At 35.3% G+C, this 17,286-nt stretch overlaps 1 protein-coding gene across 4 annotated transcripts in view; it reads right to left on the reverse strand.

Moving 5' to 3' along the window:
* Window positions 1–17,286, reverse strand: part of sema4d (sema domain, immunoglobulin domain (Ig), transmembrane domain (TM) and short cytoplasmic domain, (semaphorin) 4D) — a 133,856-nt gene that overhangs the window by 55,623 nt on the left and 60,947 nt on the right. Inside the window, exon 3 of one of the 4 annotated variants that reach the window (XM_056446027.1) lies at window positions 7,352–7,422. The exons of the other annotated variants lie outside the window; for them this stretch is intronic. The gene's annotated coding sequence lies outside the window, so the exon portion shown is untranslated. The remainder of the gene's footprint in view (window positions 1–7,351; window positions 7,423–17,286) is intronic. 4 annotated transcript variants of the gene reach the window in all.

Consider the following 17,286-nt stretch of genomic DNA (forward strand, 5'->3'; position numbering starts at 1 on the left):
TTTACCATTGACTTCCAAAGTATTCGTTTTTCCATTTAACATTTTTCTATAAGTTCATTTACAAGATGATTTATAATGCGTAAATCATCAGAACTGTCCCTTTAAGTTCCTATGAATCAGAATCAGAATCAGAAAGAGCTTTATTGCCAGGTATGTTCACACATACGAGGAATTTGTTTTGGTGACAGAGCTTCTACAGTGCAACAGGATCACAGAGACAGGACAAAAAACAGATCATAAATATATATATAAAAAAAAAAAAAAGAAATAGAAGTAAGTAGTGAATGCAAATATACAGATTGACAAGTGTATGTACGTGTTTATTACTATACACAACGTTATATGTGCAGCTGTTATGTGCAAAGTGGCATGTAAAGTGTGTTGTTAAATAAGTGTATATGTGTATAAAAGTGTATAGCAAGTAGTGATGTTGGTTCCACAATTATTATCATCAAGTGTTCATCAGATGGATTGCCTGAGGGAAGAAACTGTTTCTGTGTCAGGCTGTTCTGGTGCGCAGTGCTCTGTAGCGTCCACCAGAAGGTAAAAGTTCAAAGAGGCAGTGTGCAGGGTGTGAGGGGTCCAGAGTGATTTTGGCAGCCCTTCTGCTCGCTCTGGATAAGTACAGTTCTTGGGGAGTAGGAAGGGTTGTACCAGTGATTCGCTCAGCAGTCCGAACTATTCGACGTGGTCTTCGGAGATCGTATTTAGTAGCTGAGCTAAACCAGACAGTTATGAAAATTCAATGGTAAATTCATAAAAAGAATCTTGACTGTTCCACAAATCAATAAGAGGAACATTAAACTCCTGTGAAGTCATAAAAAGATTTGAAGCACTAAGAAAGCAGTTAAAGGGATAATTCACCCCAAAATTAATAATAATATGGTCAGAATTTACCATTGAATTCCATAGAATTAGTTTTTTTTTTACTAGGCCAATTCTTTCTAACATTTTTCTAAATATCTTCTTTTGTGAACTATCCCTTTAAATTCCTATGACATCATACAAAGAATTTTGACTGTTCTATACAATTCCATAAGGGAATCTAATGGAGTCATAAAAAGAATTCATTTTGATTTGAACTGCAATCATGTTTAATAAAAGCTGATATTTGAAGATCCCATGAAGCCATGGGGGAGAGACAAGTCTGACTTAAATATGCAGACGTCTGTATCTGATCTAAATGACTGTTCGGCAGCTTCTGGTGTTGAGTGGCGGAAATATAATGCCATGAGGAACACTGTGTGTAAAATGGAGAACAGTGAGAATCAGCAGAGGAATTCACAGGCTATAAATATTCACAAGCGGTCAGATCAGAGGCTGGAGTCCGGAGTGTGACGACTTTACACAGGTGCTGTGTGTGTGTGTGAGACAGCATTTAACCTTGACATGATTGGATTGTTTTCAGTGAGTGTGTGTGTGGTCGAGTGTGTGCTTCAGCAGCCGTCTTGGGGATCATGATCACTGTGTGTGTGTGTGTGTGTGTGTGTGTGTGTGTGTGTGTGTGTGTGTGTGTGTGTGTGTGTGTGTACACATCTCCAGGAATCTTCAGTTTCTCTGTGAATAGTGCCTGTATATAAATAAATCTCACACAGTGAGCGATCAGGTTTAGGGTGGATTATATTACGGCCTGTACGTCTGCATACAGTTTCAGTTGAACTTCAGTGAAGCAGACAGACCAAAACAGAAACTAGCAGAAAGATTCAATTTCTGTCAACATCTCTGGAAAAAGGCTTTTCTCACTGTTCTCACTTCTGGCAATGAGACTTACGTACTGCGAGTCCCACATTCACAACGAGGATTAAATACTTTTAGAATTGCAAAACAACTGTTAAATTAATCAGTGATGTTTTTATTATTACACTATTTTACATATTATGCATACTTCTTATTTATTTTTATAATTATTATTATTATTATTGCATTGTCTTAAGTGATGATAATACAATAATACAAAATGTGTATTTTATATTATAATTAATAATTTAGTTTAAAATATATTTGAATTAAAGTGTTTAATTATATTACATTTTTTTACTATTTTACATTATTATTATTATTATTATTGCATTGTCTTAAGTGATGATAATATAAAATGTGTATTTTATATTATTATTAATAATTAAGTTTAAAATATATTTGTATTAAAGTGTTTAAAGTGTATAATATATATATATATATATATATATATATATATATATATATACATATATATATATATATATATACACACACACACATCTATATATCTATATCTATATATCTATATCTATATCTATATATATCTATATATATCTATCTATATCTATATATATATATATATCTATAAATATATATATCTATATATCTATATATATATATATATAAATATATAAATATATATATATACGCATACATACATACATACATATATAGATGTGTATGTATGTATGTATGTGTATGTATGTATGTATGTGTATGTATGTATGTGTATGTGTGTGTGTGTGCGTGTGTGTGTATGTATGTATGTATGTATGTATGTATGTATGTGTATATATATATATATATATATATATATATATATATATATATATATATATATATATATATATATATATATATATATATAAATATAAACATACAATATTCATTCATTCATTTTCCTTCGGCTTAGTCCCTTTATTCATCAGAGGTGCGGAATGAACCACCAACTATTCCAGCATATGTTTTACACAGCAGATGCCCTTCCGGCTGCAACCCAGAACTGGGAAACACCCATACACACTCATACACTTCGGCCAATTTAGTTTAACCAATTCCCCTATAGCATGTGTTTGAACTGTGGGGGAAACCGGAGCGCCCGGAGGAAACCCACGCCAACACGGGGAGAACATGCAAACTCCACACAGAAATGCCAACTGGCCCAGCCAGGACTCGAACCAGCGACCTTCTTGCTTTGAGGCCACAATGCTAACCACTGAGCCACCGCCCATGCCCACCATACAATATATTATTTTAATAATAAATATAAAAGCCTAAATAAATAAAAAGCCTGTTCAATTCAAGTCAAAAAGAGTGTAAAATGTGTTATAAACTGCAATATACGTGACAAACGTGAAAGAACATTATTAACGAATCAGAATGACCCAGAAGACTTCAAATGAACTCAAACACCATCGCAAACTATGTTAAAAATGTCAAAATGACAAATCTGGGAGACACAGACTGAGAGTGAATGAAGCCCCCTGACGACAGGTCACACAGAAACACTGTGCTTTTATTGTGTGTCTGTTTCCTGTTAATTAAACTGCCTTTTCTGCCCTGACGAGTCTTTAAAACAAGAGTAAAACCCCATGACGCTCTTCACTGTCACACTGCATGCTCAGTATTGTAACGCAGCACCATCTTTAGCACGGCCCTGATTTCACGCTCAGATTTAAGGTTCAGAATGGACAAAAAACCCTTCTGGGCTCTTTTGTGAAAACTCCCAGCATCCTCCAGCACCTCCGCAGTGTTTGCCTGGGACTTGGCAAACATGAGAGTAAATGCTCATTTTGACAGCCAGACACTGATACGTTTCATTCCAGACCTCTGGCTACCCACAATGCATCTAATTCCGGCCAAGAATGAACCATTATAGACAATTTAGACTTGCAGATTAACCCTATAAAGCCCACTGAATCAAATCTGAAACCAGTTGCAAACTCAGTTACATGTTGGGCTGCACAATATATTGTCAAATGACGCTTAAAGTATACGCATTATATGTATCGCAAACATGTGTGATAAATCACAATTATTTTATGCATTGGTAATCTAAATTTGACCAATCAGATGGAGCCTTACTATCTTTAGCCCCACCTCCCCAGCAGATGTTGCTTTCCTATTGGCTGAAATGGCCCAATGGTGAACCTGGAGCTTAAAATAAACATGAGTGGAGACGAGAGGGGAAAATGACAACAGCCAATCAGAGTCAGAATATCTGCCGAGGTTTCACTCATTCATAGTGTTTTAAAGGTTTTGACTCTTCCAAAGCATAAATTGGACAGAAGTCAGATATTCTGATAGAAGCCAGATATTCTGCTTTGAAAATGTGCGTTACGTGCCAGAACGTCTGTCTTTGTTTTGGTTTTTTAACCCAGCCAATTACATTTCAGCACTACGAGTTGCCTTGTTGGAAAACAGAGTATTTGATTCATTTAGTCAGGAAGGCTCTCAAAGTGTGCGTCTGTAACCAAAATGCAACCTCCGAGGGACAGTAGCAGACTCCAAAATGAGACGCAGTGCCAACAACATGCAGTTGCAGTGATGAGCAATTTGGCTGTTTGTACCAGATGAAACACAACAGGAACTTAAATACAGCCATTCAGTAGCACAGAATAGTGCACTCACTGCACTCTAGCGAAATAGTAAAGTTTATTATCAAATTAATACATATTAAACCTCCTTAACATTATTACATGCACATGCTGAATCACTGATTTGTGTTGGCTTGCATATCGCGTGCTGTTGGTTTTATTTAGAACACTGTTTCAATCAGCCCTTATTTAGCCTTCAAGCTCGACAGTCAGGCACACTCATGTTGTTGTCGTCAATCTGGCAACCTGCACTTGCATTTGTTTTGAACCAGGTGTCCAATACCTAGTTCAACCACTGGGTGTCAAACTTACTTACTGCACCTTTAAAGACTAAGGGCTCTATCATACACACGGTGCAAGGCGCAACGCAATTGTTGTTTGCTAGTTTCAGCTCGGTGCAAGAGTCGTTTTGACGTTTTGAGCCACGCTGTTTAAATGGCAAATACATTTGCGCTCATATGTGCACCCATAGGCGTTCTGATCTAAAAAAAAGGAGGTTTGTAGAGGTGCATTGCTGGCATGTTACTATTTTGAGAAACTTAAATAGACGGTTCAACAGCCGGATCAAAGCTGGTCTATTGTCCAGCGCAGAGCACGTTAGTTATGCGCCTCACTTACACACTGCTTAATACAGACAGGATGTACAGCAATACGCAAATATCTTTACATATGAAAAAGAATTAAAGGATTCAAATATTATTATAACTATTATTTTCTAGCCTATATAAATATAAAAACCATACTTTCATGCCTTCTTCATCTCGGGGGGCTTTTTCAGTTTATTCATAACAATTTGCTTTTGTATAATGTTATTATTATTAGCAGTGATATTTATTATATGCATATTGCATATTTATATTTGTTTTATTAAAAACAAGCTTAGATTTGTCCACCTGTCAGGTTTTAGACCATATGGGGCACAGCATGTGTATTTGAATATAACTCAGATTTTTGACCACACTTCCTTATTATTGTTCATTTATTCGTTTGCTGGAGATTAGAACTGAATTTAGAAATAGTTTTGAAACAAATCTTTGTGCTTAAACGAAATTAATTATGTAGAGGCTAATGGATGTCTGTGCGTACAACACGTTTCCCTATCCACGAAAGTGAAAGTGAAAGTAAATAATGAGGAGGCTCATCTCTCATTCTCACGCTGTAGATGCTCTGTTTAACTGTTTTCTCTCTAGTGAAGTGTTCAGTTTTTCCACTTACAAAGTCCGTCATGTAAATAGCAAATGCACCATGGCGCGACGCAACTGGCTCTTAAAAGAATGGGAGATGAGACTCTGATTGGTTTATTCTCAAAACACACCTATAACTCATTAAGAAAATAAGCTCAACCCTGTTAGACCATGCGCCACGGCGCAAAGTGGATTTTTCTGTCCTTAAAATAGCAAAAGTGGATTCTGACACACCCTTATTGTGTTTGCGCCCTGCGCTTCAAACTTTGCGAATGGATCATCAAAATAGAGCCCTAAATGTACACCTTGACAGATTTTTGTCTGAATTAGATCAGAAAAATACATTTTATCTGTTTATTTTAATATCATCAAATGAATTAATAATTTAAAAACAGCTAATAAAAAGCCTTTTTTTCACGGGCAATTATATGTCATAGGAAATATCATTATGTTAATGCTCAACTACAGTATCGCATATCTCATATTTTCCAGTACCGTGCAGCCCTACTTACATGCATTATGCTGTCACACTGAAGGTTGTCAAAAGTATTAAGTTAGGTACCAATGGGTACTGATGTTTTAAAAACCTCCATTTTCTGCTAATATTTGAGTGCTGTTGAGCTTGTTTTTAAACACCACTAAACAAGGCTCCAGTGTTCGCTCAAATAATAGTGAGAAATTGACGTTTTTGAAACTTCTTTTAAAAATTAACTCGATACTTTTGACAACCCTTGTCGGACTGATACACATCCTGATAGCAGATTGAACTCCTTAACTTACTGCTCTCAGGATGTGAAGTTCTCTGACAGCAGTCGTTAAATTAAGTAGTGCAAATCTGCATGTTTATATACTTTAATCTTCTGTAGAAAATGTAGTATGTCCAAGAAAACTTCATCCAATCAAAATGTTCAATCTGAACATGAGAATAGGCTGTCCAAATATTTAACTGCACCTTTAAGTAATGTAGTTATTATTATTTTCTGTTTTAATGGCATTATGCAGTGTTGTTATATAAAACACTAAACATTATAATATAATATTTTCATTCCTCAAAGATGTTACAAAGACCCTAAAACATTGAATATCTTCCGATAAACCACATGGGGACTTCTCATAGACCATTTGCAGTTAATCAAAAGTTTCCCTCCACTTTTAAGATCTGGATTGTGGATCTGTTCATCATTTTATGGTTTAATAATTGTATACATTACTGACTGAGGCAGCTGATTTATAAATATTTTCTTTTGTTTTGTTTTCTTTTATTATTATTATTGATTGTTCCTTTGCTTCATGTTTATGTTCATCTAAATATATAAAAAAATTCTAATTATTATTAACTATATAATGAAACCATATTAACACAGCTGTTAACAGAATGTTGGTTACTTCGGGAACAATTAATAAGTTGTAGGAAATGTAGTTACTATAATAATTAACCGCAATCGAGATAAATGAAGCTCAAGTGCAAATTCTGAAACAAAAGAGAAAGAAAAAACATGAACCCATAAGAAAATATAATTAAAGAAGCTACTTTTGTGGACTTTTGCAAATGAAGAACAGGAAAAACTGCAAAAAAGGTAAGGGAAAATAAATCAACCAAGCAGGGAAATAAAGAGATAAAATCCCTTAAGATTTTCCAACACAACAAAAGGATCGAAATGAAAAAAAAAACGAAACATGCAGCTTTAAAATGCTAGACGGTCCATCTGGCAGCAGCAGGGGGAGGAGTTTCATGCAGTGATGTCATCGCATGCAGCTCAGCCAATGAGAGGAAAGCCCCGAAGGGACGAGCAGACAGAGAGTGAGAGGAGAACGGAAGAGATTTCTGACCTGTAAATCTTCCACGACGCTCGACTAGACGAGAAGATCCGTCCTTCACAGACAATTATAAAAGTCGCCGGCTGAAGAAAGACACAGAGATGAGCAGAGGGTTATCATGAAGTCTGACCGCACGGACGGATGAAGGTTAAACACACATCTCATGGAGGAGAGAAGAGGAGAAAACAGTTTATGAAGACGCACAGAGATGAAAACAACATCAACACTTCAGAAACACTGCTCCGCTTGTGACTGATTTCAGCTGATTTCTTGTTCTGGTGGGGTCTCTTTTAGCTTAGCTTAGCATAATGAATTGAATCGGATAAGACCATTAGCATCTTGTAAAAAAATAAATAAATAAATAAATAAAAAACACTTTCTGAACACAGACGTAGACACAGAGACTAAAAACAACATCAACACTTCAGAAACTCTGCTCCGCTAGTAATTGATAGAGTGAATACTAGCCTGAACAGAAACACACTTATTTTTCAAGTTGTATAATCCATGATACAATAGCAACAAGTTTTTATATTGTCAAATTAATATTGTTTTGTTTTTACAAGTGTCTTGGAGTTAAATAGTTGACTTGAACCATTTTTTATTCATTTGGACAATTTCTTCTTCTGGTGGGGTCTCTTTTAGCTTAGCTTAGCATAATGAATTGAATCGGATTAGACCATTAGCATCTTGTAAAAAAAAAAAAAAAAACACTTTACAAACACAGAAGCGGAAACACACAGAGACGAAAACAACATCAACACTTCAGAAACACTGCTCTGCTAGTGATTGATAGAGTGAATACTGGCCTGAACAGAAACACGCTTATTTTTCAAGTTGTACAATCCATGATACATTAGCAACAAGTATATATATTGTAAAAAACAAAAAAATATTAATTGGACAAGTTTTTAGGACTTAAACAGTTGACTTGAACCATGTTTTATTAATTTCTTCTTCAGGTGGGGTCACTTTTAGCTTAGCTTAGCATAATGAATTGAATCAGATTAGACCATTAGCATTTCGTAAAAAAAAAAAAAAAAAACTTTATGAAGACAGAGGTGGAAACACACAGAGACAAAAACAACATCAACACTGCTCTGCTACTGTCTGAGTGAGTGAAAACCAGCTTGAACAGAAACACACTTTAGATCGCTTAAACACAGCAAAACATTTCTGGATGAAAGCCTTTCATAAATGCTAAAGTCTAAAAAAAGAGTCCATCTTTACAAACTGATGGTACAAAAGCAATAGCATTCAGTTTGTCAGCTAATCATTTTAACGATTAAACAGATATTTGTTTTCTCTGAACATGTATATGTATATGTATATATATATATATATATATATATATATATATATATATATATACAAAATAAATCAATTCACTAAGTATTTTGTGCTATTATACCCATTAAAGGAACACTCCGCTTTTGGAGTTTTGACTTAAAAAGTTGACTTGAACCATTTATGCATCTATTGTTTATTTCTAGTTCTGGCGGGGTCACTTTTAGACTTTTAGCTTAGCTTAGCATAATGAATAGAATCAGATTAGACCATTAGCATTTTATTTAAAAAAAACAATTTATGAAGACAGAAGTGGAAACACAGAGACAAAAACAAAATCAACACTTCAGAAACACTGCTCTGCTAGTCAGCTATTGATTGAAAACCAGCCTAAACACAATTAAGAAACAAAATAAACAATTAAGCACGTCAAAACGTCGAGATGAAAGCCTTTGATAAACGCAAAAGTCTAAATGAAAGAGTCCATCTTTACGCACTGAAAAAACAGAAGCAATAGCATTCAATTTGCCAGTTGAAACAAATGGCTCATCTATACAAGTTTACAACAGCAAAACAAACACCCTGAGTCATTTTAACGAATAAACAGACATTTGTTTACTCTGAACATATATATATATATAATATATATATATACACACAGAGTAAATTGTATATATACAGAATAAATTGCTATTATACCTTTTAAAAGAACACTCCGCCTTTGGAGTTGAGTTAAACAGTTGACTTGAACCATTTATGCATCCATTAAGCTAATTTCTTGCTCAGACGGGGTCACTTTTAGCTTAGCATAATGAATTGAATCAGATTAGACTATTAGCATTTTGTTCATTAAAAAAAGGTTTGTTAATTTTCCTATTTAAAGCTCAAATCTTCCCGAGTTTATGACAGAAAACTCCATCAGAGCACAACAGATTTAGCATAATTTGATGTGTTCAACCAACAAACCAAACTTTTTTTATTCTGAGACTAAATTTACAGTTACTGTAAATAAATAAACTATAATATTATTAATAAACTATAATACTAATAAACTATTAGAGATAATATTAGTTCTTATAAAACAATTCATATATAAAACCACACACTCCTCTTTAATACCCCAGACATTATGTTAGAAACTCTCATTTGCTTTACCTTTTGTTTATATAACTGCTATTTTCATTTATAACACTCCATTTTTGACACTATGAACAGCAGCTACGCTAATTATTTTCTTTATTCTCTATTTTCACCTGGGGATACTCATTCCGAGGTCCCTAGAGACTAAGCAGCACCACTGCTCCAATCCAAGACCTGTGAAGAGATGATCCCAAGGTATCCATAATCCTGGACCAGGGCCGTATCCCGAGCTGATGCTGTGGTCGTCATGAGACTGATTCCTGAAAAACCACAGTGACAAACGAGTCTCCGCGTTGATCCTGTGAGACAGCCTGACCTCCCGCCAGTGCCCTACTTACACCTGCAGCTTCTCCTCGATGGACGTTCAGCTTCTCCAGCCTCCGACGCCTAGACTGCAGCTCCATGCAGGACGTTTGGCCAGAAGAATAATGGTCGTGGCCAACAGAGCCTAGTCTCTCTCTAGGATTTTTTCCCCCTTTACTTCATCAATTGGTAAAGTTTTTTTCCTCGGAATTGCCACCACTGGCTTGCTTGGATCGGGACTTGAGGAGCTGTACATCGATGGATTTTCTCTACAGTGTTTGAACTTTCAGCAGTGAAAACTAAACCAGACCGAACTGAACTGCTGCTTTGACACAATCTACATTGTGAAAAGCACTATATAAATGAACATGAATTGAAAACCCATAATCTAATGATACGTCTAAATAAATACTGAAAAATTTGCAGAATGCATAATGATCGTTGTATAATGATCACTACAAACTAAGCTGAGGTGTTCATTTTATGTATAAACATAAAAAAATAGGTACTTTAAAGTTCAATTGTTTGTTTAACTTTAGAAGACTTGAGCCTTTTTGTTATAAAATGGAGTGTTTCTTTAAAGAGCCCTTATAGAGTGGAGGAACTATGATGTCAATTGTATGCAAAAACCCGGAAACGAGTTAGCATTTTAGCAGTTCCTGTTTCCTCGTCCCAAAGTCAATGGGTTTTTTGAATGGGGTTTCAGTTAAATCGCTTAAATAAGGTTCATGGCTAACACAAACTCAAGATACTTTCATGTTTTATTCTACAGCATAGAACACATCAGTTACATCTCACTCTTGATTATTTAAATCGGTTACGCTTCTTTAAAAAGACGGTTGCTATCAAGTTGCTAAACTGGACTATAGGCGGTGTCGGAGACATTATACGTCATCGAGTTGAACTGGTCTGGAGCGCAGCTCGCTTGTGTTGTGCATTTGGATTTGTGTGTTATTTAAGTATTTTCATCAATAGTGTTTTATAGTTTGTAGTGTTTTTCTAATTGGGAATTCATATTGTGTGTAGATAATGCCTTCACTTGTAAAGACTGTCAAGACAGACTAATTTGTTTATCATTTATTTTAATTAATATATGATATTATGAAGATACTGCTTACCAGAGCAGCCTGTCTCTTTCCTGCTCCCTGTAATGCAAACGTGTGAATAAATGTGTAAAAATACATACATATTAACTGTCATTTTAACGTGATCAAGTGATTTCTTGTAATTTTTTCTTCATCTGAACACATTTACCTCTGTCATAACTGCAATATTTACACTCCTCCATAAAATGTAAAGCAGCTGTGACTGTATGGGCTGCTTTTCAGTGTACTTCGTGATATAAAAAGGAAAATTGAATGTTGCTCTGTGTCCATGATGGAACTTGCCCCTCACTTGCCCCCTTTGATAGACTTGTCCCTCACGCCTCATTTCTGTCATCTGTTAAGGTAAGCAGGCTGTGTCCACGCGAGCGATACGTTTATTTAAATGTGTCTTATGATAATACTATGTCGGCACATTTATACATAGTTTTAAAACTTTTACAACAACCGTAAAGCAAAACAGATGTATTTCTCATATAAAAACGGTCCAAAATGCACGTAGGTCTAAGTGTATTTATGCATTTATTTGTTCATAATATATAGCGGGCATTATAATATAATAAACAGAGAGATTAACTCTGTCATGGACCATCTTTCTAAAAATAAGCCTGAAAAGTTGTCTGTAGCAACTGTAGCAAGGTGGTGCTGACGTCACAGGCGAGCGCCCAGAGGGCACTGTAACCCGTTTAAAGCCTAATGTTAGCGTTTCAATTCTTGCGTTTCCATTTAAGATCCAAAAGTGCTCAAAGTTGTATTTACGTGTGAGGATTATCCGGCTGGACAAAACGTTTAAGTGTAATGAACTGTGTTTGAACACAGAGCTTATTAGCTGCATTTTTCGAAAAACCTATGGGAAAATCCTAGAGGGATTTTATCGAGGGAACCAGTTTTATGCTAGCAGCCGACTCGCCCACAAAGTGTCATCATAGTTACTCCACTCTATTGTGGGTTTTTGAAAATGACATTTCATGTAGTGTGTAACTGACCCTCGTAGAATTTGATCCTAATTGTGGAGTTTTGGTGAATGTTGCTTTAAATTCAAATAAGATTGTGCTCTTTTCAGAAGAGGGCGGAGCTACAAATGCCTGTGTGTCAGCATAGTAGCAGATCAAAAACAATACTAACGTCTTAATACATATGTGGTTGCTGGTTGCCTTCATTGGTTACCCTGATGAAGGCAAGTGTTTGCCGAAAAGCGTAGGCGTAGTTTTAAGGAATAGCCATGTCAGTAGAGTACTTTTATTATAATATTATTATAATATTATAATATTATTCTCTTACGTTCTTGTTATTATTATTCAATTCAATTCACCTTTATTAGTATAGCGCTTATACAATGTAGATTGTGTCAAAGCAGCTTCACATAAAAGCTCACAGTAAATAGGAACAGTGTAGTTCAGTTTGTAGTGTTTAAGTTCAGTTCAGTTTAGCTCAGTTCAGTGTGGTTTAATAATCACTACTGAGAGTCCAAATACTGAAGAGCAAATCCAACGATGCACAGCTCTACAGATCCCGAACCATGCAAGATAGAGGCGACAGCGGAGAGGGAAAAAAACTTCACTAATTGGCGAAAGTGAAGAAAAAAAACCTTGAGAGAAACCAGACTCAGTTGGGCACGACCATTTTAATTTCTCCGCTGGCCAAACGTGTTGTGCAGAGCTGCAGTCTCAGAGGCGGAGGCTGGAAGCTGGCCTCAGCGAAGACTCGTCTGTCCCTGGAGCGTCACAGGAATCAGTCTCATGATCTCCATTCCTCCATGACCACCACAGTAGCTGCTCAGGATACGGCCTGGTCCAGGATTATGGAAACCTTGGGATCATCTCGTCGTTGGTCTTGGATCGAATCAGTGACTCTGCATAGTCTGAGGGCCTCGGGAAGAGTATCCCCAGGTGGAAATGGAGAATTTCCATTTCCATAATTTATTATTATTTAGTAGTAGTAGTATAAAATAATAATAGTAAAATTCTTTAATATCATTGTTATTATTATTAAATAGTCTCTTAGTGAAGTGAACTATCCAGTTAAGGCTTAAATCTGAAAGTGGACAGTTTTTAAAACTATTGATTCATCTAAAAAAAAAGAGTCGACTCATAGTGGTTAGAATGAATCGTCTTCAAAGCGAGTCTTTAACCGTTTCGGCGTGACGTGGCTACGAAGCATAAGCCCTGCCCAACCCATGAAAATTTAAACCTGCGACCCCGCCCACTAACCCAGCAGCAAATACAAACAGATCCTGAAGTCATCATGAGCCATGAAGATGCTGTGTTTACCTGGAAATTACTGGAAGTGTGAGGGAAATGGGCGATTCATTCGTTTGTTAAAGGAAGGATCAGAAAAGACTACTGATGTATGAGATTTGTGAGTGGAATGGACAGACAATACACCAGGGCTGCGTGTAAAATAAGGCCAGTTTATTAGGCACAAAGGCAGCCTGCTGCACGCTGAGAAGTGAGCGCTACAACCCCCAGCCTGGGGATGTGATCTTTGGGCAAAGCAGAGTACAGGTAAGCCCTGAGAACATAGAACACTTCACGCAAGAGATGCCACAGCAATGATTGCAAATAGAAATGATCTACAGCTGAGAAGGGAGACAAGCTCCAAGATGAAAGATAATTAACGAAATCAGACCTGGCCCGTGACACATCTCATAAGTGTAAGTAAATGGCTTGTCTCCTTGTTTTCTGTAGCTTGCAAATTATGTCTTTAATTGTGTTTTGTTACTTGTAACCGCTCAGGTTAACCCTTTATATTCTCATATCGCGTCTAATGCCATGTTGAAAATGCGACGCGTGCTGCTAGATTAATACTGAATGTGTATCATAGTTAAGAATGGAGCAATATGCTGGTGATTAACTACACTGCTTTTGGGAGTAAGATGTCTGAATAACACTGTTGAGTATGTTTTATTATGAAGCGTGGTTCGGGCGTCCGCTGCGATTGGATCCTATACCAATGTTGGCCAACTGGTGGCTTGACAAACCGCGGTGGGCATTTGTCTCGCACCAATCACAACAGGCTGTCATCAGTACAATCAGCGCAGATTAGCTTCATGCTAAGGAGGGGTTTGGGAACAAATGAATCACTCAACGATTCATATGGGAGTCGCTGGGATAATTAGGTAAAAATAAATGCAGATTATAAGACAGTGAAAGTGTTTTTTGACCTTGCATGCATATCAGACTGTTGTTGGAGACCCCTACAACCAAAATATGACCCTATTTCATGTATAATATGGGCTCTTTAAAGTAGTAATCCTTTTTTGCAGCTTAGGTCAATATAATACCGTATATCATCTTAAAAGCTTAAAATCAGCTCAAAAGCCTAATAAAAATTTAAAGGGGACATTTTCATCCTCTGTATTTACCCATTTATTTATTTATTTATATATATATATATATATATATATATATATATATATATATATATATATATATATATATATATATATTTATTTATTTATTTATTTATTTATTTATTTACAATTTTTTCAAATGGCTTTATTTATTTATTATTTATTTATCAGTGTCTTGATTCACTGTTACACACTTATTGAAGACCTCAGAAAATAGGGAGGGGTGGGAGATGGGAGGGATGGTGCATAGAAGGGGGTAGAAAAGTGTAAGTTTGACTTAAGAGTTCTACAGTTTTCTTGTTTTTATTGCTATGTATTTCATGTCATCTCTTTGTTGATAGGACTTCTATTTTCCATAAACATTTGTAAGTTTGTATAATATATGGAAAAAATGCAATAAATACATTGGGGAAAAAAATTTAAGGGGAGCTATTATGCAAAAATCACTTTCATGAGAGGTTTAAACTCAGTTTTGTGGCAGCGGTGTGTGAATATAGCCAGCTTCTAATGATAAAAATGTATAATTTGTGCTTGTTATAATCAGACTTGATAAAAACAGTCTGCAGAAACACTTTGATTGACATTCTCTCTTTGTACGTGTCATCAGAGGGGGAAAGCTCCGCCCACTAGCGATGATCTTTTTCTCATAAGCATAAGACGTTAGTATTGTTTTTGATCTGCTACTATGCTGACACACTGGCATTTGTAGCTCCGCCCTCTTTTAATAATAGCACAATCTAAATTGAATTTAAAGTGACAGTCACCAAAACTCCACAATTAGGATCAAATTCTACGAGGTTCAGTTTCGGAGAGTTATAAAACATTATTTGTGTGTTATTTTGAGCTGAACTTCACATACACACTCTAGGGACATCAGAGACTTTTTTACATCTAAAAAGGGCATAATAGGACCCCTTTAAGCGACAAATTGAAATCAACCATGGGCTCCGTTGTTTGAGCAGTTATTCTGGCTAATATCAGGCAGATCGTTAACCTTTGCTGAAGAAAAGCATCAGCAACAGAAGGTCATGTAGGTCATGTAGAAATCACTCAAGCGTGTGTTAAGCAGGATTGAACAAACCAGCCACAGACAATCACGGCAAGTCATGCGGACGTAATGCCAGCGCACAAACACAGCAACACAACGGCCATTTACACAGCGGCCTGCATGCTAATTTCACCCTGATGTCAGTCCTCATTCAATTCACAGCTTCATTTGAGTGATGGTTCCTCACAAACACACGCCTGTTCATCCGCAAACATGAATCTGCATTCACATCAGATTATTCAGCAGGAAAAACAACCTGAAACACCTCTTTCTGAAGCGCTGGTTTATAGAGAAATGTTTGCTCGTTATTAATTAGAACTACTAACAAAACTAAAGTGAAATAATAAAGTGTTTAAAGTGACACAACTCTTTTTTTTACATGCACTGAAAAAAAATTATTGCCAAATTGTTGTAAACAATTCATATGGGCTGAATTTAACCAAACTAATTAAATGTAGAAATGTTCAACTTAATCATTTGTTTTTGGGACTTGTGGAGCTGCACATTGATGGAGTTGCTCTTCAGTGTTTGGACTTTCAGCAGTGAAATTTAACCCAAACTGAACTGAACTTCAACTCTGAAAACTGGACTGACACTGTTTCAGTTTACTAGAACTTCTATGTTAAGCTGCTTTGACAAAGTCTACATTGTAAAAGCGCTAGAGAAATAAAGATGAACTGAATTCAATTGTATTTAAATTCAGCCTGTATAAATTGCTTGCCACCACTTGCTTTAAAAACATTTAATAAATCCAATGAATCCTTTTATTTTCAGTGCAGTAATGAAATCATCAGAAACTCTCCTTGAATGTAGTGCTGAAAACTTCATTTCTACATCTTCATTTCTTTCATTAACTAATTTACTTCTAAAAAGGTCAATTCTGTTAAATATTCTGAGTAAAATATATTCTATATAAAATAATTTTACAGTTTACCACTGTCATTTAACTTATATAATTCAGGAATGCTTTATGAATTTACCTGAATAAATATGAACAAGATTTAAAACATACAAAACGTATAATTCAAATTAATAATAATAATAATATTATTAATAACAACAACAACATCAACCATAAACAACAACCCTTTTTCAAATCAATCAAATATCATTATTTGTCATTAATATTTTTATTGTTAACAAAAATTTTATTTCATATACTGAAATATGAAATAATATATTTTTATGAATAAAAAAAATATGCATAAAAATTATTATTTTACATTATGCCAAATTCCATTTGATTCCATTATTATTATTTTTATTATTATTATTTTTATTTTTATTATTATTATTACTATTATTATTATAACAGGAATAATTATTATTATAACAATAGTATTATTATTATTATTATTATTATTATTATTATTATTACCATCATTATAACAAGAATTACTATTATTATAACAATATATTATTATTACTATTATTATTACTATTACTATTATTATTATAATTATAACAGGAATAATTCATATTATAACAATATTATTATTATTATTACTATAAATATTAATATTAATATTGACGACGCGGTGGCGCAGTAGGTAGTGCTGTCGCCTCGCCACGCTGGCTCGAGCCTCAGCTGGGTCAGTTGCCATTTCTGTGTGGAGTTTGCATGTTCTCCACGTGCTGGCGTGGGTTTCCTCCGGGTGCTCCGGTTTCCCCCACAAGTCCAAAGACATGTGGTACAGGTGAATTGGGTAAGCTG

Source organism: Danio aesculapii, chromosome 21 (genome assembly GCF_903798145.1).
Source record: "Danio aesculapii chromosome 21, fDanAes4.1, whole genome shotgun sequence".
NCBI classification, from domain to species: Eukaryota; Metazoa; Chordata; class Actinopteri; order Cypriniformes; family Danionidae; genus Danio; species Danio aesculapii.